At 39.4% G+C, this 15965-nt stretch overlaps 1 long non-coding RNA gene across 2 annotated transcripts in view; it reads left to right on the forward strand.

Moving 5' to 3' along the window:
* LOC134153573 (uncharacterized) overlaps positions 1 to 15965 on the forward strand; it is a 71774-nt gene that overhangs the window by 15653 nt on the left and 40156 nt on the right. For both annotated transcript variants that reach the window (XR_009961170.1, XR_009961171.1), the window contains exons 3-4: positions 2983 to 3192; positions 3805 to 3952. This is a non-coding gene — a long non-coding RNA (uncharacterized LOC134153573). The remainder of the gene's footprint in view (positions 1 to 2982; positions 3193 to 3804; positions 3953 to 15965) is intronic.

The raw sequence follows: 15965 nt of genomic DNA on the forward strand, positions 1-15965 counted from the left end.
TAACACAATGTGGGTAGTGGTAGGACTGAAGACGAAATGAGAGCCTGGCTTTCATGGTAAGCTCCTGATGGCTGAGGCAGGCACTGGGGAGTGCCATTTTTTCTTTCCGTGCTTAGCAGTTAATTTTATTAGGTATGTTGTCACCAAATAACACCTGTTAAGTTCATATCTTTTGCTCAGGAATGGAGGATGCCTCCCTGTTGTCTCAACAGGAGAAGAGCAATGAGAACAGGATACGGCAGACAGATTACTGAAGAGGGGAAGAGCTTGAGGCACTTCAGCTGAAACCAGAGTGGATTTAGTTGAGCCATTTCAAGGCTGAATTTTCAAAATGAGTTCTTTTTTTTAGTTTGTATGTCAAAAAAATTTTTTTTTCTTGACGTTTCTGTGTGCACAGGGGTTTGAGAAAAAAGTAAGAAGAGGGAAGGAGCCCATTTTCTAGCCACTCTTTTTAATAGATGTGGAAGCTGGGGAGCAGGGTACCTTTGGAGACTTAGCAGAGATGCCTGAAATGGAGTGGATTACTTTCTGTTTCTGTTTAGTGTTATTTTTTTAACAAACAACCAAACAACTTGCTCTATCATTCATACTGTATTAAGGGGAGTGGGAGGAGCTTGCATATAGAAAAAATCCAAATTGCTGAGGTGAAAGCAGTGCAATGCCAAGGGACGATGAGAAATCCTGGCCAAGTCTCTGTCCAGACTCCTGCCGCAGCATCTCCTGTCCTGCCTCATAGCCAATAAACAGTTTGTCCTTGTCACGGTCAAGCCTCAGTGTTGACTCAGCCACAAATTGCCCCACTTGAAAAGCAGAGCACACCTCAAAGCAAAATGTGCTAACCAGTGGCTATGAGAGATTTGTAGTCTGTGAGCTGCAGTTGGTCTTACTGCTAGACTCTCAAATGTTCTTGGGTGTAACAACAGCAGCATGCTTGTTTTCCTCTTCCACCACGGAGGTCCAGTAGTAAAGTACCACCAGAAATAACAAAGAAATGTTAATTCGGAATTGATGTTCTACAGGAAAATGTACTCATTCTGCTCAGAGCAAATGTAGCATAGAAGGAACAGCTAGCTAGGCTAGTGCCAAAGCCATCGTTAACACCAGGACAGTTGTCACTGTGGGTAATGTAAAGAAAAATGCTAATGTTGTCAAAGCCCCTCTTTTGAGGGGCTTGAAACCCTAATGTTACACATAGTATTTGAATGCAGCTTTTCCATGAAGGATTCCTCTTTCTCTCAAAATTAAATGATATTAAATTGCTTCTTTACCTCTGTGGCATGGGCAGCTAGTCCACGTTGTACTCTGCATTCTCCAAAGCACACCTCAAGCATTCCAACTACTGTTTTTCTCTTAACTCCAATTAGAGGTTGTTAATGAATTGCAAGCTTATTTAATACATCAATCCACTGGGATGTCAGGCCAAAATTCATAAAAACAGAAGGGCAAGAATTAATTTAAGTAACTTACCTTTTAGGGGTTTTGTACATAATTATAAATAATTCCATATGGCTGCAAGATGAACCATCAACAGAAGATTGTTTGGAGTACACTGATGAAATATTTGAGCTTAAGGCCCTGATTTTCATTAGTCCTAAGAAAAATTTTATTACTCTTGAGTCTGAGAAGTTGTTTTGAAATGATGCAAAGAACTTGTAAATAACCTGAGGTTTTTTTCCTGTCACTTAGCTACCTTTCTTTTTTAGCTGAAATACAAAGGCTTTCACTGACACATTTTGAGCTTAGAAATATATATAAAAAAATAGGGAAATAATTTATCGCTCGTTTAGGCAGGTAACAAGATAGCAAAGCATGCATAGCGCTTTTTGCAGCATACTGCTGCTTTAGTGGTACTATCATAGCAGTTGTATGTGTGGGTGTGTATGGCAGGGGGGATGTTCTTCACCTGGGGGGTTGTCTGTGCCATTGGGTGCCAGGGGCCGCTCAGCAGCGCGGGGCTGCAGCCACGTGGGATCCCCGCTCTGTGCAGTCCCCCGACACTGCGTGCGCAGAGGGCCCAGCAAGCACAGAGCAAGATGCACGTGCACATCCTCTCCATATAATAACCAGGGGGAGACAAAGGTAAAATATGGGCAAAACCAAGAGTGACCACACAGCACAGCGTGAAGCAGTCACGTTTATCCACTCGCTGCGCACAGCCGTGCGGTGGGACAGCTCCTGGGCAAAGCTGTTTGGATTTTTATTTTGTAAACAGCTTCGGCTGTTCAGATGTGTTTTCAGTTAGATTGCCTTCCTCAGATCCCCAGCAGAGAGTGAAGGTTCAGATCAGCACTACTGAGGGTTTTTTTACTGCAATTCAGCAGTTGTGCAATCAACTTGTGATGTTGATTAAGCTTACAGTGTTTGCCAAGTAAGTGTAAAGTCTATGGAGAAAGAAGGCAGTGCTGCCTTTGATGTCTTCCTGTTCTACTTTTTTTTTCTGTTACTTTCAGAAGGAAAATGTCATCATTTCTAAGCTACGTTTCTTGGAGAAAACATTTTTGCATAATGGTAGTGTGTCATGTTGAAAGGACACTTTCTGATTCTAGTATTTACAAAGCTTTTATTGTATAACCTTAATTACAGGTTAAGTGCATTTTTAGTTCCTAAGATGGGTAATAAATATAATGCAATCAAAGCGCTGTTTGCAGTGGTTGTTTTCCATTAGTGAAAAATGCTACAATTCCATTAATTATGAATAGCAATAATAATACATAATTCTAATAACATACTTCGTTTAGAATATGCTTTTAGGCAAGTGTACTGCTTGTTTTCTGTTGTTGCTTTAAAGTAGAATATTTCTGTAAAAAAAAAATCCAGTTCATTTCTGCAAATCATGAGGTAACATTTTTGGGTGTTTTCCTGCTTGTTAAATGTATTAGGTAGTAACCCTTGTACTCAGTAATGCATCGTGGTGCTCTAGTTACTCCCAGCTATCAACAAGGAGCTCTAGGGGCACTCGTGACCACCAGCGTTTTTCCACAGGCTTCTTCCCCTTCTGCCTGCATCTTTAGCTACAGCAGCAGGACGGGGGCTGCAGTTGGACACAAGCACAGATGCTCTACAGCAAGGCCCCGTGCATTGGGTCTGGAGAGTCCTGCCATCCCCACAAACTGATACCAGTGCTCTCAGGAAAATCCCTGCTGTGGTCCAGAACAACGGGCCATGGACACTTGTTTGTGGAAGGATAGCCAGGTAAGTCTGTAACACCAATGTGTTTCACCTATCTGTCTACAGCTGGGCCAACATCTTTGGCCTTTAAATATAACATGCAACTCCCCATGTGTACAGCAACCATAACGCATGTCTTTTGCTTGCTTAGGTCAATTCATCTCTACCTTACGGCCACAACTGCTCAGATGCTTTAACCAGGCTCTGGACTGCTGCCATGTTGCTGCAGGATGGCAGCCAGCCAAACACCACCTCTCCTGGCTGACTGTTCCCCGTGCTCTGTGCTGTATCCACGCCACCCCCCAGCTCCTGTGTGTTCTTCACCATCACCCTGTGCCATCCTAGGCTGCTGTCACCTCCCACAATCCCTCTAGATCATCCACAGGTTTGCCCCTCTGCTTGTCTTCAGATATAGGGCCCACCACATCTCCCAGGGCTGGGTGAGCTGCTGCATGCATGTTGGGCAGGCAAGCCTTAAAAGGGGAGCTGACATCATGAGGAAGAGGAGTAGTTTGTGTTATAAAGGTTTCCCTCTCCCATGGTGTCCCCTGCCAGGACAAAAGTGCCTGTGGGGGTGTAAAAGACCCCAGGAAATTTTCCCAGGTTAAAACATACATGTCCTCTTCTGTTCCACAGGTATGTGGCTTGGGCATGCAATAAAGCTAACAGATGCAAGACCTGTCCTCAGATGTCTTGGAAGAAATGAAAACCTGCCATTCATTCACAGGAGCTACGTATGCAATACCATAGTGTCTTCAGATGCTCCTGCTGCAGCACTTGCAAGGTCAGGCCACAATTTACAATGAATTATGTCTATGTCCATACTTATCCTTCAGCAGCCAATGTCCCAAGACTGTTGCTTTGACAGAAGTTCCTTGTAGCCTAATCCATAAACTGTAGCAAATTTGTGCTGGAGATTAGGAAGGAAGTGTGGGTTCAGAGATGGGGGTCTGACCCCTGCAGGAGGAAGGAAGGATGGAGACACGAACAAAAGGAGGAAGGAACAAGTCTACTTGCCCATGTTTCTGCCTATGGATGGCACTCTCCCACTGTGTGCTTCTTTCTTGCCCTGGCATGGTAAACCTGAATTTCTCAGACGTGTCTTCATTTAGATCAAACAGAGGGATAGGTTGGCCCATGACTTTACGGGGGAATTTATAACGAATAAGGCACATCTACATCCTTCATGCTGAAGGGCATGAAAAAATTTAAATAATAATAATAATAAAAACCTAACGTGAAGCTGTGCATGAAATTTGATTTCCCTGTGTTTGCATTTCTTTTGTATTTAAGTACTCTATTTTTATTGTCATGATTATATGCAATGCACTTCAGGAGGGGTTGTCCAAAGTACTAAGTATGGTCTAATTTTCTTTCCACTGAAGTCAATGAGGTCAGGTTAGCATTCGATGTTTTTGATTAGCCACATGTTCCAGTATTTTTCTCTCATGGAAAATTGTTTCCAATATTTATGAAGTTTCATCTGAAAGATCAATTCCACTTCAAAACAGAAAACAAATTCTGTCCTGTAGTTTCTGGCATGACTGCACAGTCCTCCAAAACATTACAATTCATAGCCTTACATACTAGTAAAATAATCCAGACATGTGTACCAGTGCTTAGAAATAAACTGAAGGTGTTCTATAGTTTTCAAAACTTGCACGTCCCATACGTCATTGGTTCCATTGGATCATATGAACCACTTTAAACAGGTATATTTGCAGCTCATCAGTGTAACTATAATACGTTGAAAAACACTAACAAAATGAATTGTTTACAGATAATAAATATTTAAATATTATAAGCTTACTATAGACACATTTTGAAATTATTGAACGTCCTCACTGACTCAGACAGCTGAGAGACTGTACCAAATATTACAACATTAGTAACACGTTGCATGGTAAATACATTCACGTTATTTTCCTTGGTTTGATACACAGCGTATGGTCGGTGTGAGTAAAGCAGCAAAATATGGTATTTATTATTGGTTGCACAGATACGTACTTGCCACTCAAACATTGTCTCACTTAATACTTAGCCTCGGGCTGAAAATATTGTTGATATAACCCAGCCTTCAAACTTTCTCTGACAGTTCTTTTATTTCCTCAGTAGTCAGAACCTTTTTTCTTTTTATTGCCATGTTCTTTCCCTCTGGAGGAGAAAAAGACTAATATACTGCTTTATATACTTTGTCTGGCAGGACAGGGGGAGTGATCTATGGATGTAATGGATCTTTGTTTTCTGTGACTTTTAGTAGTACTTTCATCAGCTTTGCGGTATATCCAGAAATGGACTTTCAGCCAGAAAATGCTGAAACAACAAAAACAAACCGCAGCATAGGAAGGGAACTGGTGAAGTGATAAAAAAAAAAAAGAAAAAAAAAAAAAAAAGGAGAGATGATAAATAAGCAAAGAAAGGAGCCTGGTGACTGAGAGTTGCAGACGTTTGGTGCACAGAATGGTTGAGGTTGGAAGGGACCTCCAGAGATCATCTACCCATGGAAGCCACTTTGTACAGAAACCACCCAGGAGATGCTGCAGTAGGAGTGAGCTGAGGGAAAGGGCAAGGTAGAGGGGACAGGCTCATGGAGGAGCTACTGGAAACAGCTTTTCCTTACAGCATCCTTGATATTTGTAGAGGATTTTTTCCATCAGCAGCTAACGGTGCACCAAATAGCTTGAATTTCTACTTTGCGGGTGGCCCTCCTGAACTAATAGAGCAGCACTACTAAGGAGAGAGAAGGTTAAAGAGCTGAGACAGCAGGGAGTGAGCCTCCCCTTAGCTGCAGGCAGACTAATGGGTCTCTTCCCAGACCTGTGGGAGAATGGTAGGTCCTCTTCCTGGCTGTGTCCTCCAGGCAGTGAATCACAGTGGAGTGGTATGCTGGACTCTGAATGATGGTTCCTTAGGTCAAATTTTCCTTCACATGGATATTTATTGTGCCATTCTGCTTGCTTCCTAATGTTCTTGTATGAGAAATGAGTGCTTCCTTAACCTCTATATCTGTAAATTGTGCTTTGTCTGTTGTGATCTAGTCATCAATAAAAGAAACAGTGCTAAGTGAAGTATCCTGGGAAAAACTTAGTTTTGCAGTTTGGTGACAAGTTAGTCTGGGGGAAATAAATAAGCTCCTGTCTCTTTGTGGTCTCACATATACCCAAAAGCACAAGATTACAGGTACAACTTCTACTTAGCATTGCCTCTTTTAATGTGATTTCAAACAGGCAACACAAACTCCTTGCTAAAAAATGCTGCAGTAGGTAATGCTACACTTTCTCACAATAAGTGATTTCTTATGCATCTCACAGTCTTAGTTTATAAGATGCAGTTCAGCAACTCTGTTCATACTATACTCAATATGATGTCAGGTGGCAAAATCTAACCCTTACTACAATTACTCTTTTAATTAGTAGAAGAATTTTCTGTTAATTCTTTTTATGACATAACTTCAAAGAAGTTGTTCTTCAGTATAATTTTCAGCATTGCTCTGCAGTCCTCATTTCTTCAGTGAATAAAGACAGCAGGAATATGGTCACAGTGTTTATCCTGGAAAATATGAGAAGCAAGCATTAGAAAATCAGTGTTTTTCATTCTGAAAACTTCAGCTTTCATCTCTGCCTTCAGGGCATTCTTTTCTCTTTTGTAGCATGAGACTCTTTTCTTTAGCATTAAAAAAAGAAAGAGAGAGAGAGAGAGAGAGAGAGAGAGAGAAGCATGTAGTGTGGGTTGATCAGATTCCAGGCTAAGACCTGTACGTGCCGGTAATTGGAACACTAAGAAATTAACTTCTGCAGCTAAATGTTATGCTCAAAGGTATGGAGTAATAACTAGGATCAAAGCTCTTGCAAAACTCTCTTAACAGTCTGGACTCATCTTCCAAAGGGCATCAGAGTAATAACCTGGGACTTGAGACAAGAGAAGCCAGGAAATTCTTAGGATGGTGAAAGACCAAAATGTGTTCTAGCATAGGGAATTTTTCTTCTTGATTTAATCGTATTCATGTACTCCTGTAAGAGGGTTTTATTCTTTCCTTCATGGTCCATAAACTTTAAATATTCAGGGTGTGTGTCAACTGCTTTTGCTTCTGTTTGACAAGCTGTGATCCTGGATTTTATTTTTTCATCAGAGCAAAAAGTAAGATCTTTTGCAAATGAGTATATGGCCTGGGGCAGGCAAGTTGCATGCAATAATCCAAAAAACCAAGGGAACCTTTTGGGTCCTTACATAAGCAGTGCAGTGCACCCTGCTGATGTAGCAAATCCCTGCTAATTCTCCAATGTTTGGAATTTAGTGAAATGAACAGGAAATGGGATGCTGGGTGTCAGTGCTAATTTTTTATAACCATTTTTTTCATTTTCCTTGTGTAAATGTCTATACAAGGAAATGGAGAATCAGGTCTCTAAATTAAGGCTGTAACATGGCTGGAACCAGCTCAGAAAGGGCTTTGAAATCCCATAACTAAAGTTCTGGGTGGTTTTTTTTTGTTTGTTTGTTTTGTTTTGTTTATTTAGTCTTTTCCACTTCAAAGAAAATAAATATAGTTATGCAACAAACTCATCAACAGACTCTTTACTGTGTTTTCTACTTTCATCATGTAATAATGATTACTTCTGCCCAACTGGAAATCTTTATCTGGGAAATGTCTAGAGTAACAGGGAAATTTCAGCTCAGGAGCAAACTGGGTAAGGGCACTCAGGTATAGAAAATATCTATAACCTCTTCTGAAGCAATCGTAGCTTCACTGGCCACATTCATACTCTCTTTTTTTTTCTTTTTTAATAAAACTCTCCCAATTGCGCTACTGAAAGAATATTCAAAAGATATGGCTGACCCTCTGAGATCATTTAAAAGAAATTCTATTTTTTTTTAATAACAGCATGTCCTTGTTATTTAAAGGAATTTTCATCCTCTTAGGAGAGCCTTAATCTATTCCATGAGTTATCCACTTACCAAAAGAACTTCTGCTTTTCTAGTATTTCAAACAGATTGTTAGGCACTGGGGAGGAAGCCTGCTGTAAACAAAATCGCATAGCTGATGTTTAAAAAGACTATTTTATACCATGTCCATGAGTTCTATCTCTTTATATGGGGATTCTCTTTCATTTCTCTTTCTTACATAAAATATTAATACTTTAACAAGCATTTTTGTTTTTGTTTTGAATGTTTTCTCTGGAAGACTGCAGATGTTAAGGCAGAAAGTTGGGAAAAAAAATTTGAAATCCATCATTCAGGTTCATGCGGGACTTTGAGAACGTTAATAAGAGCAAAATTTTATATCCTCCTTGGTTTTGGAAAAGATGTTGATATTGCAGTCATCAGAAGTTATTGATTGTATGAATATGGTACTAGCTAAAAAAAAAAAAAAGGCTTCTGTGATAAAATAAGGAAAAGTGTTGCCTTGTTGCCTGAAATTATGGCCTAGTAGATGACATAAGGATTTGATATAGGATGAGAGGATGCTGCCACTGACCCTTCTGCCTCCTTCCTTTCTGACTTCTGCTGATCACTTCGTTTCTTTTTGCTTTACTTGGGTAGAATTGAGTAAAAATGAATTCTTTGCTGTTTGGAAGGTGCTGTCATCTTTTAATACTGAAATCTAAGTCAAAGTTAATTGAATGTTGAACCTTAAAATCTGGAATAATTTCCAAAGTAACATTCCTACTTCATTTATGACAAATATGCCTTTCCAGTAGTCTGCCTTTTTTTTTTTTTCTTTTTGCCTCTAACTTCTGTTAGGGTTGTTAAAATGGATCATTTTAGTACTGAGGCTGGATAACTTTCTGTGAATTCCCCAAATTTATGAATATCATTTAATGATTTGAAACTCGTTGAACTTGTTATCATGGTAATAGAGAACTGTCAGCAGTTCTATTGTCAACACTGGCTTTAGCTTTGCCATCTCAGTGGTTTCTAATTATATAGCACTGAACTTTCACAGGAAAGTATAATTCTTTTCCAAAAAAATGATCAAAATTCATGAAGTCAATTTTTATTTAAGTTTGGGAAGCAACTTACTTGGCTATTGTAGTAAATTACAACATACTTTGCCAGCTGTAGCTAAATGGAAAATATAACCACTGTATTATTTAAGAAAAAGAATAATCCAGATCCACTTGTGCTGCTTAAAATAAAAAACATTTGAGATGGCATTTTACATGCTTGACAAATAGCTGTAGGAATCACAAAACTGCTACTTTCTAATGTGTTCTTAATTTGCATCATTTCTACGTTGTTCACTACGCTTATATGTCTGTTTGTGAACCAGCAGGTTACCGTTACTACAGTAGAAATGTTGGATCTTGCAAGTGTCTGAGCAGTAGAACTGCTGTCATGGGGCATGACATACTTGAGGACAGATTTTACGTTCTGAAGCTGAAGTTCTAAGGGATGTGGGACATCTCCGAGACATTCATTTTCATTGCCACCTTGCTACAGACATCCCAGGTCAAGCAGAACACACCTGCCCTTCCCCTAGCCTTGCAGGTTATGGTATTTTTCTGCAAATGTTTTTACTTTATGAATATAGAGCTACATCTTTGGCACTGAAAAGCTTGAGTTGCACCAATAGAAATGTGTGCGCCATTCTTCTGTAAGAAATTCTCAGCTGCTAGGGAAGCTGTGGAAATAGAACAAACCTCATGATTCCTGTGGAACGGTATTATCTCATGCAAATGACCCATCTGGCTTTTGGTCTTATTCTCTTCTGATAGTGAAATTTGGATGAAGATGCTCCAGGGAGAGCATCTTTACTTGTTTTGCTTTGGTTTTCTTTCAGTATTAACTTACATTTAATTCTTTTCTTCTTTTACAATTCCCTCCGTGAAGTTTAATTAATTCAACTTTCAGCTATATATAAAAGTGTTTTACGCAAGGGAGTTTTCTTGACGTTCCAGGGTAAGATTTATCAAACACTCACAGCAGCAGTCAGACAGGCTGCTGTTGCAGAGACAGATCCATCTCTGGGTGAGATACACGTAGTGTCATCTTTGGATATGTTCCACTAGGATCTTCTGATTCTAAAGATAGTGGGAAACCAGTTCCAGAAGCTTGTAGATGAGTGATTGCTTGGCTCTGGCACAAGAAGCTGTCTGAATACTGGTAATTGCCTTGTTTCTGTTTTCCCTTTTCTCCAATAGGTTATGCAGAAGAATGGAGTGACATTATTTGGAGGTCATCTAAAAACCTTTTAGTTGCTGCACTGCTTTCTGATTATGAAACACAAAAGGTAGTAGTCCTAATGGGGAATGAATTTTTAGTGATGGAAAACAGACACACACCTGAAAACGATCTGTAATATTTTCACCAAGACCTTGGCAAATAATGAAAATAAACCTAACTTGTGTTGGGCTGGTGCTTGCGTGCTTCCTCTCAAGGGATATTTAAGCAAGGTTTGAAACTGTTGACATGCAGCCTTGTTCATTGTCATCAGGGGAATTTCAGTGGGCCATTACGTTCTTGAATAATAGCAGCCTTCTCTGTAAACACTGAAAAATGTATTATTTGACATTTTTTCACCTTAATCTTGGTAACTTCTGAGCTGCTTTTCCCAGGCCATTGTCTTCCCTTACAAAGATGTTCATCAGTATTTTTTTTTACATGTTTTTAGTTCTTTAACTTCAGCTGGTATTTTTTTTTTTTTTTTTTTTTACAGATTTAAGCTCTAAGTTATACTTCAGAGGTGATCATCGCCTATCTTTTTTATTTTTTTCTCATCTCTGACTCAAACTTTGAAGGCATAGGAGAAAACAGTATCCTGAATTGTAGCTCTGAAAATGTCTTCCTGATATTTGAGGCCATTTCATGGTGATAGTGATGTCATGTTATTTACTGTATAGGATACAAGGACATTGTCTCCAAACATTTGTTTTCAAAAGTCAGAGCTGCTGCTGAAGGAATGCCTTGCATAGAATAATAATTGCGTTTTCTTTCTTCTCTGAGCCCACAGCAGTGGCTAGACTGCTGTTTCCATGGGCTGTATGGTTCTTAAAGCTACAAACTGGAGTGTGAAGCTCAGGATATTGCAATAAACCTTAGTGAAAGTCTTGGGAAAACCTCTGTACACAAACTGTGGTAGTGGCATAGAAAGAAGTAGTGTTAAAACTCAGGGTTAAGTCCAAATAATAGGTAGAGTTTACTGTCAATAATAGCAGAACTCCTTTGATGAAGAGGACAAGAAGGTCAAGAAGGACTATTTATGTCCTGTGAGGTAAGCTAAGGAAAGCATAACTTTTAACACTTAAGATCAGGCTCCACTATATTTTATATCAGAATTGTATTTATGTTTGTGTGGAAAAGGGCAAGGAAAGGGAAAATCAGCAACATGAATCTTCCTGGCTTTCTTTTTCGAGGAGCTGCATGTTGTAAACAGTGGATTGGACTAAAAGCACAAGTTATCACTTAAAGTAGACAGAGGACTAGAGAAAGGGGATCACATAGAATGACAAGATGTTAAAGCCTATAAAGAAAGAAAGAAATCAAAGAGGAGGCTAGCTAAGGTGGTGTGCAGGAAAGGGTGACTTGAGGAAATACCACGCATCTAACACTGCAGTTGGAGGGAGGAGACTGACAGAGTTCTTCCCTTTGGGAGATGACAAGATCTTTCTTTCTCTGTAGGTCACTAGCCTTGGGGTATATAGAGGTGCTGCATAGCTCTCTCGTTGCTATAGTCACCGCCTGGGTTTTTCATTGTTGTTTTTGTTGTTGGTTTTTTACAGTTGTCAAAGTTGGCCAAAGATGAATTAATGAACAAATATAAAAACAGCAATCACACATTCCCCCTTTATTTCCCCAAAAAGCTGTTTCCAGCCTTTCTGACTCAGGAAGTCCTCCTGTTCAGTATGCTCCTGTTCAGTTTTGTTTCAAGATGGTCCAGTAGAAGGTCTTACCTCTTCTCATAATGCTATATCATCCATGGCCAAAATAACATATTAATACATAGAAATAACCATTATTCATTGATCCTGAAAGCTGTTACAGTCCCATGGAAGTTCATGATAGTTTCAAGTATTGAGTACCATTTGGCATTACATCCTAATTTTTACTGAGTTTATGGCAGCTGTAATAATCACTCAGTAATGCTCAGAATCACACCTTACTTTTAGAGAGGAAACCAGAGTTTATTGTTATTCTAGGTCTATGAAATGCTATTTTTCTGTCGTGCTTATCCTTTAAAAAAAGGGATCAGACAATGATCATAGTAGACCTTTCACAGTCTCCAGCAGTTAAGTAGTATCTTTATGGTATAGGGAGTACTTTACATTTTGTTTATATATAAACAGAGTGTTCTTTCTTATGTGGGTAGGAATAATATTTTTATGAAGCCTTGAATCCTCATACCAACAACTGGAGTGTGATGGGGTTCTTTAGCATTTGCTGAAGCTCTAATTTGGTAGTTTAAACTACACAAGCAATCACTTGTATTCATCTTGCACCCTGTTAAAGTTCATGGTGCACTGTCTGAGCCCAACCATTTGCTTACATAAATCAACTGACAGTAGAGGGCTTTGAATGGTTTCTAAGAAGCCTGGATTTTAAATACAAAAGTTGCATGTTTTTATAAGCCCTTAGTCTTTGTCTGTAGCACATAAATAACTCAATAAACACATGCATTTTAAATTAATTACAAAACTGTTCTAAAACCAGTGTTAAATGTCTGTTTGGGTTTTCTCTTCAAACCTGAACATCTCCAAATGGTTTGGCTTGAAAATGTATCCTCTCTATTCAGCTCCAGTAATTATTTTAGCAGTTGCAGCCTGCTATGTGGCCAGATTTCAGCTTGCAAAATTAGGACAATCGCCTGGGGCTATGAATCATCCCCGGGGGATTTGTGGATGTCTCTCCAGCTGCTCTTGTTTCGCATCCATGCTGGAGAGTAAGCATTTAAAATAAGTGCTCTGCAGCAGCATCTTGCTCGCTTTGCATGTGAGCAAAAGCTCAGGAAATTCACACAATCCTACTAAAATGTGTACAATGCTATGCTTCTGGTGTGCCATTTGAGTCTGCTCTTCCTTTTAGTTTTTAGCCGCTGGTTAACTACTTGAAAGTTAATTTAGCTTTTCCATAGGGGAAAAAACAACAACAACAACCACCAAAAAAAAAAAAAAAAAAAAAAAAAAAACCTCCAGCTGTTCTATTTTTCCAGCTAATGAAACCAGAGCTTTGACCTTAGTCGGATGTGAAAATAATATTTACTCTGAGGTTCTAGAAAGGATGTCATCTGCTCATTTCTAGAATCAGAGACTAAATATTTAGTCAGATATCCACTGCAGCCCCCTTTTACCGTGTCGGTGTGTGGATGTATCTAAAAATATCTGCTTCAAATCAATATTGCCCTGCCATATGGCGTTCATGGTGGAGAAAAGCTGCCACAAGAGCTTTGTGTACCACTGCGTTTCCCTGCAGGCAGAGTGACTAAAAGGTGATGTTCAGACAGGTCCAGCTCTGCTCTAAATGGCAGCACAGGATAAAGGGACTACTGCAGAGCCAGCAAATTCAGGGCAGCGCTAACTATTGGTAAATCATATTGAGATTAGAAATTAGAAGGTGATTTATAATGGTGGCCATGTTGCTTTTTTATTTTAATGAGTGTGAACCTCATATCAGGGAAGATTTAGCAGTAGTCTTAATCTTAAAGAAGCAGCATAGTGGGTGCTCAGTGCTTGTAACTCTTTTCTTCATAACTGTCTTTGGAGCTGTCTCTGGCATTTTTGGTGAAATATATGATATCTTGTAGTGAGATCCTACAATGTGGCTTGAACAAACCGTCCTGTTGATGGGAAAGGGAATGGATGCTTGCCTGCATACCAGTTTGTTGATTCCTTCATTTCTACACAAGCAAACGGCAAAATAAAAGGACTTTGGTCACCAGTGTTGTATATCTGCAATACTACTCCGTACTGTCAGGACTCAGAAATCATCTGTCTGAAAACATCGTAGGTCCATTTTGGAATGGGACTTGGGCACAGTGATCCCTAGAGACCCCCCTTCTCCTTCCCTACCATAGCAGAGTAACTTTGGCAAGGGCCTCCCGCATGATCCAGCAAGACCAGTGAGGTACCACCATGGCTATCTACTGTGCTGAAGTTTGACCACTGCTGGTTTTGTCTCGGAAGTTATTGGCTCTTGAAAAGAACCTCACAAATGTGAGCATTTGTGATGCTCACAAATATAGGTTCTCCAAGACTTGATTTAGAGATGTTTCAGTATTCATAGCAGCTATATCACTTCAACGCACGTTCCAAATCAATTTCCATTTTATAGCATGTCTTTGGGAAATGACAGCATTCCTAATAAACATCTTATATTTTGCTCCATGTGAAAAATTTACAGGGGCTTTCCCACCTCTTTTGTTTTTAAATTCTATTTTTACTAAGCAGGTTTCTATTCTTTAGATCTCTTCCTCCCAAGGGAGTTTATCCTTGCAGTAGCCTTTATAGTGTAATGTGCCGTTCCTTATGTAATGAATTGTCCACTGAAGCTGTCAGCTATCTTAGACATTTTCCCCCCCTCTACATAACACAGTATCAGCAAGAAATCAGCAAATGTTCCTTAGTGTTTTAACATCAAGTTGCACATCCTAATGGCAGGGTTAAAGGCTTGCTCTGATAAAACTTGTGGTGGAAAGAAATGCCAAGCACCCAACTTATTTAGGGATGGTGTGAAAGAGAGTATAGAGGCTGTTGAACTGAACCCTTGCAGTCATCACATAGGATATCTTGGCTCTTCTAAACCACACAGTGTAGGTGCCAGTGGGATTATGACTCTAGACTAGATATTCAGAGGAATACTTCTACCATTCCCACTATCTTCTTTAATCCCAAGCAGCTGAAACTAGACCTTAGGAAAAAAAACACAACACACGCGCATACACCTACACACATGGGAAACAGAGAAGAAAAAATAGAGAATGAGGAAGAGATGACAACAATTATTTAAAGAACAAAGTATTGACTTTTGAGGGATGAAGGATGGAACAAGGAAGGCTTAGTACATTTATTTTGGAGAAGTAGTGGGTGCTTCTCTTAGAAGATGCCTTGTTCTATGGAAAACTGTGTAAATTAGTGTCTGTCCTATGAAAAACAGTATGAGATATTCTCGACTGAATACCCTGAAATGTTTTAAAGATACTGTACATGATAGCTGATGCAGAAATACTTGTCAAAATGAATATTGCATAAACTGGAATAACCAGGAACACCCATGTTATCCAGGAATTCTCAGATAATCTTTCTACCACTTCTCTACTCCTATGCTTTTAGTGGGGAGCTATAATAAAATAGCTATATGCATGTCTTCAATGTTTCCCTTCAGCTCTTTCTGTTCCTCTGACCTTGCCTCCCTTTTTTTCTTTATTTATACCTTTCAGTTGACCATTTCTCTCAGATTTTTACAATGTTGGGCAGTGGTCTCCTAACCTACCAAAGCTGATGATGAAATAACGAGGCCTCTGGCTACATAGACTTCCTCTTACGGTGATTCCCTGTGGTTTATAGTCTGCATAACTGTGCCTTAAGGGACTTTTACTTTTTTCTCCCCCTTTAGGTATTTAATACAAAAGAGTAAACTCGACAAAGTAAACTTTCTGAGCTGAATGTTGAAAGGTTCCTGATCTTCTGATCTCCACAGCCTACATCCTTAACAGTATTTCATTGAAACTGAAGTGTTCTATTAACTATGTAGAAGAAACTCAGGGCTCTTAAACTCCTAGATTATACCACTATTAGTAAATTAAGACATGCTAGGCATGTTTCTGGGCACTGATCTTAGGCAATAAACTTGCAGATGCTGCTGAATTG

This window comes from Rhea pennata, chromosome Z, assembly GCF_028389875.1.
Source record: "Rhea pennata isolate bPtePen1 chromosome Z, bPtePen1.pri, whole genome shotgun sequence".
In the NCBI taxonomy this organism is placed as follows: domain Eukaryota; kingdom Metazoa; phylum Chordata; class Aves; order Rheiformes; family Rheidae; genus Rhea; species Rhea pennata.